The sequence below is a fragment of the Carlito syrichta genome, unplaced genomic scaffold, assembly GCF_000164805.1.
Source record: "Carlito syrichta isolate Samal-C Ts95f unplaced genomic scaffold, Tarsius_syrichta-2.0.1 Scaffold308230, whole genome shotgun sequence".
NCBI lineage: Eukaryota > Metazoa > Chordata > Mammalia > Primates > Tarsiidae > Carlito > Carlito syrichta.
Window position 1 is genome coordinate 23,117 of NW_007252326.1, and position 5,779 is coordinate 28,895.

A 5,779-nucleotide genomic window follows, 5' to 3' on the forward strand; every position below is an offset into this window, starting at 1 on the left:
TCCCAGATCACAGTAGAATAAAAAGAAATATTGCCACCAACAAGAACCTCCCAAAATGCACAAAGGCATGGACAGAAAACAGCATGCTGCTGAATGACTTCCAGGTCAACAAAGAAACCATGACAAATAAAAAAGATTTCTGGAAACAAATAAAAACAAAGGCACACCTTATCAGAATCTCTGGGATGCCACCAAAGTATTGTAAAGCTGTACACACATATCAAGAACACAGGGCTGGGTGTGGTGGCTCAAGCCTGTAATCCCAGCACTTTGGGAGGCCAAGGTGAGGGGACTGCCTGAGCCCACAGGTTCAAGAACATCCTGGACAACTTGGCGAGACCTCATCTCTACAATAAATAAAAAAAATTAGCCTGGCATGGTAGTGCACGCCTGTAGTTCGGGCTACTTGGAAGGCTGAGGTGGAAGAATTGCCTGAGATCAGCAGGTTGAGCTAGGGTGGTCATAAACATGCATGCCACTGCACTCCAGCCTGGGCAGTGGAGTGAGACTCTAACTCTAAAAAAAAAGAAAGAGAAAAAGAAAAAAAGGTGTTATTCTGTAAAGGCAAAACCTGGAAACAATGCAAATATTCATTGTTGGGACTGGGTACATAGATAAACACATGTGTTAAAAAAAGAAAATGACACAGAAAGAACCCAAGTAAATAGACAAATGTCACACCTAAGGGAGTTGGACAGGCAAGATCACCTAAATCCTAACTTCAGCTGAAGAATCCAGATCACTAAGATAAAATCACAACTGTAGAACTTAAAAGACAAAAATAACATAGAAAAAAATGTAAAAACACAAAAGCTTGTTCTTTGAAAGGATAAATAAGATTGACAAACCCCTGGCCAGAATGACTAAAAGAGAGAGAGAGAGTCCATATAAATTCAATTAAAAATACAAAAGGTGAAGTCACTACTGTCACTGAAGAAATTCAAAAGATTATCAGAGACTACTCTGCAAATTTGTATGCAAATAAACTTGAAACCTAAAGGAAATGGACAACTTTCTGACATCACACAAACTCCCAAGGTTGAAACAAGAAATTGAGACTCTAAACAGAGCAATAACAATCCAGGAAATTTACTCAATCATAACACATCTCCACATCAAAAACAGCCCCAGACTAGATGGCTTCTCAGCCAAATTCTACAATACATACAAGGAGGGCCTGATACCAATCTTGCTGAAAGTATTTAAGGCAATCAAGAATGGTAGAGTTCTCCTCAACTCATTTTATGCAAATATTCATTGTTGGGACTGGGTTCATATCATACTGATACTCAAACCTGGCAAAGCTCCAACAAGGAAAGGGAATTGGAGACCAATCTCTTTCATGAACATAAACACAAAAATTCTCAAGATTGTAGCATATCGAATGCAATGACATATCTCTAGGATCACCCATCATGACCAGGTGAGCTTCATTCCTGGGATGCAGGAATGATTCAACATTCACAAGACTATAAATGTAATTCAATACATTAGCAGATGTAAAACAAGAACTAGATTGTATCATTAGAAGCAGAAAAAGTATTTGAGAAAATCAAGAATCACTTCATGATAAAAACCCTTCAACACCTAGACGTAGAAGGAACATTCCTAAAAACAGTAAGTGCCATCTATGATAAACCCACAGCCAACATTTTGCTCAATGGGCAGAAGTTGGAAGCATTCCCCCCGAGAAAGGGTACAAGCCAAGGATACCCACTCTCACCATGTTCAACATGGCGCTGAAAGTCCTAGCCAGAACAATCAGGCAAGGGAAGAAAATAAGGGACATCTAATTTTTAAAAAGAGGAAGCTAACCTATCTTTCTACAAGAATAATGTGATTCTATATCTTAAAAACCTTAGGGGGTCTGTCAAAAGTTTCCTCACACTAATCAACTGGTAAAATCTTGGAGTGCAAAAGTCAATGTGCAAAAGACAGCTGATATCTATATACCAGCAACAAGCAGGCAGAGAAACAAATAAAAAGCACAATTCCACTTAACGATAGTTGCACACATACACAAAATGAAATACCTTGGCATTCACTTACCCAGAGAAATGAAAGATCTTTACAGTGAGAACTACAAAATGCTGCTCAAAGAAATCAAGGATAACACAAATAGAAAAGTATTCCATGCTCATGGTTCAGAAAAATCAATACTGTAAGAAGTCAATCCTACCCAAGGAATTCTTCAGTTGCAACGTAATACCCATCAAATTACCAATATCATTTTTTCTTGGACCCGGAAAGACAAGACCAAAATTCATTTGGAAACAGAAAAGAGCACAAATAACCAAAAAAAAAAAAAATCCCCAGCAAAAAGAACAGAGTGGGAGGTATCCCACTTCCAGACTTTAAACATTCTACAAGGTTATAGTAACCAAAACAGACTGGTATTGGTACAAGAATAGATTCATTGGCCAATGGAACAGATCAGAGATTCCAGAAGCAAAAACAATCTCTCAACCAACTTATCTTTGACAAAGCCACCAATAACAATCACTGGGGAAAGGAGACCATATTTAGCAAATGGTGGAAAAATTGGCTGATCACATGCAGAAGAATGAAATTGGACCCCTACCTATCACCATATACAAAAATCAACTCTAAATGAATCAAAGACCTAAAAGTAAAACCCCAAACTATAAGAATCCTAGAAGAAAATGTAGGAAACACCCTTATGTGCAATGGAGTAAGTAACAAATTCTTGACCAAATCCCCAAAAGCAAATGTCATAAAAGGTAAGATTGCCAAGTGGGATCACATGAAACTGAAAAGCCTTTGCACAGCAAAAGAAACCACCAAGAAAGTGGAGAGACAATTCACCCAATGGGAAAAAAGTATGTGCAAATTATGTACCTGACCACCTAACATCCAGATCTACAAGGAACCCAAATGAAGTGAAAAGAATAAACAGACAACTCCATCATAAACTTGGCAGAGGATATGAATGGGTACTTTTCAAAAGAAGACATACAAACAGCCAACAGATACATGAAAAAGTTCTCAGCTTCTTTAATCATCAGAGAAATGCAAATCAAAACTACAATGATATACCACCTAACTCCGGTAAGGATGGCCATCGTTAGCAAATCAAACCACAACAGATGCTGGCATGAGTGCAGAGAAAACAGAATGCTTCTACACTACTGGTAGGAGTAAATACTAGTTTCACCTCTCTGGAAAGCAGTATGGCATTTCCTAAAAGAACTAAAAATTGACCTGCCATACAATCCAGCAATTTCTCTCCTGGAAATATTCCCAGAGAAACATAAATCATTCTTCAAAAAAAGACATCTGCACACACATGTTTATTGCCATACTGTTGACAATAGCAAAAACATGGAACCAACCCCACTGCCCATCAAAAGTGGACTGGATAAAGAAAATGTGGTGTATGCACAACGGATTATTAGGAGTCATAAAGAAAAACAAAACTAGACATCAGTAAATTGGATGGAGTCGGAGACCATCATACTTAGTGATCTATCACAGAAACAAAGAACTGAATACCGCACATTCTCACTCATAAGTGGGACTTGATCATTAATCACATTAGCACAAGGGAGTGACTGGCAGTGGCTCAGCGCTTCTAGTCACCACAAAGGGTAACTGCTTCTATACTGTGGGAGCGAGGGCCAGTTGGAGGTCCAAACTTCACCTGCATGCAGCCTACTTGCATCAATAATCTTCACTTGCACCCCATAGCTCCACAATAAAATAAATTTTAATAATGAAAAAGCTTATTCCTATTTTAATTTCTTTTAAATTAGAGAATATAGTTTATTTAGAAAGTAGAGAGAGAAATAAAGAGGTGATTCGCCTCCCCAAAGTAAGGGAGGGGGCCAAAGCTTGGAAACATGCCCCGACTGTAGCCGAATTTTTTTTAACTTCTTAAATTTTCTTGTTAAAAATGAAGACAGAAGTGCACGCATCAATCTAGGCCTATACAGGATAAGGGTCATCAATATGCTGTCTTCCACCTCCACATCTTGTGCCTCTGGAAGGTCCTCAAGGGCAGTAACATGCATGGAAATGTCATCTCCTATGATAACAATGCCTTCTTCTGAAATACCTCCTGAAGGACCTGCCTGAGGCTGTTTTACAATTAATGTTTTTATATATAAGTACAAGCGCTACACTGGAAAATAACGATTAAAAGAGTAGTATAATAAAAACATAAATCGGTGCCATAGTTCTTTACTATCATTATGTACTGTGTGTAATTGTATGTGTTTTATTTTTTCTATTTTTATTTTTTTTGAGTTGGAGTCTCACTCTGTTACCCAGACTGGAGTGCGCCTTGCCCTGATGGGCTCCGGCAATCCTTCCGCCTCAGCCTTCTAAGCAGCTAGAACTACAGGTGCGTGCTACCACACCCGGCTAATTTTTTTGACTTATTGTAAATAAGTAATTTTTTTGACTTATTTGAGGTCTCGCCAAGTTGCCCAGGCGGGTCTACTCACTTCAGCCTCCCAAAGCGCGGGATTACAGGCTGAGCCCCCGAGCCCGGCTATGTGCTTTACTTTTATAGGACTGGTAGTACAGTGAGTTTGTTTACACCAGCATCACCATGAACAGGTGAGTAAGGTGTTGAGCTACAATGTTGCAGTAACTATTAAGTCACTGGACAATGACAATTTTTTTAGGTCCATGATAATTTTATGGGACCCTTGTTAAATATTCAGTCCCCTGCGGACCAAAACATTGTTATGTGGTGCATGACTGTACACACCATTAACCAGCATATCTTACAAAGATATCTAAAGTTTTTGAGATAGGATAATTACTACAATAAGCCATCATACTAATAAAGAAAGTTAGCTGTCATTATAAGAACATCCTGAAAAAAGTGAAGACAGATTAAAATGAAAACCTGGAGAAATACCAATACCAAGAAAGGGATGCAAGCAGGATCCTGTGAGCTTATGTTACCTCTGTGATTTTTCTTTGGGAGAACACCTATTAAATTGCATGGGCCTGTAGTTCTTAGGGAAAAGATTCACGTCGAGTCTCTCCTCTCCAAATTTCTAGAGCATTTACCCTGGAATCACACTGCTGTTCTCATCTTAATATACTTTAAAATAAACTCATTTTTTTCTCCCCAAACTAACTCTAGATTTCTGCTCCAATATTTTCTTCAGCTGTGGTATGTTATACAACTTTCTTTCCCAGAAAAAAAGAAAGAAAAACCCTGTCTGTTACTTTGAACTCTTCCTTTTAGTCTCTTTTTCTCAAAACCACCAACCAAAATGTCCAATCCACCCACACCTTCAGAAAGCGATAACTTACTAAGACCCCATCATAAGCCAGCAGAGTTCTAAGGACTGGTATAGAGTGAGGTACAATAGGAAAATTCAAGGACCTTATATTTCATATTGGCAGATAGACCATAAAATAAAACAACAGTAAACAGTGATAGATTTCCTAATAGAGAACAATGCGAGAAGGCTCAAGTAGCAGATCACTAATTTATTGGCATTAATGGGTTCTCTGTTATTCTTCTAGTATATCCCAATCACACATAAAAGAAAATCCAAATTTCTTAGCATTATCTGACCTCTAATAATTCTTCAAATCCTCTCCATCCAATACAAATGTTAAATTTAAAACTATTTTCCAATTGTAAAGACATTTTTATGTTACAAGTTTCTCATCATTTCATTTTCTTGCTGTGATGCATAAATGCAGTTAAAGAAATATACGGTAAGAATTGGTTTGTGTATGATTTAGAATTATTCTACCAAATGTAATGCCTGAATTCTTGGTGTCACGAATG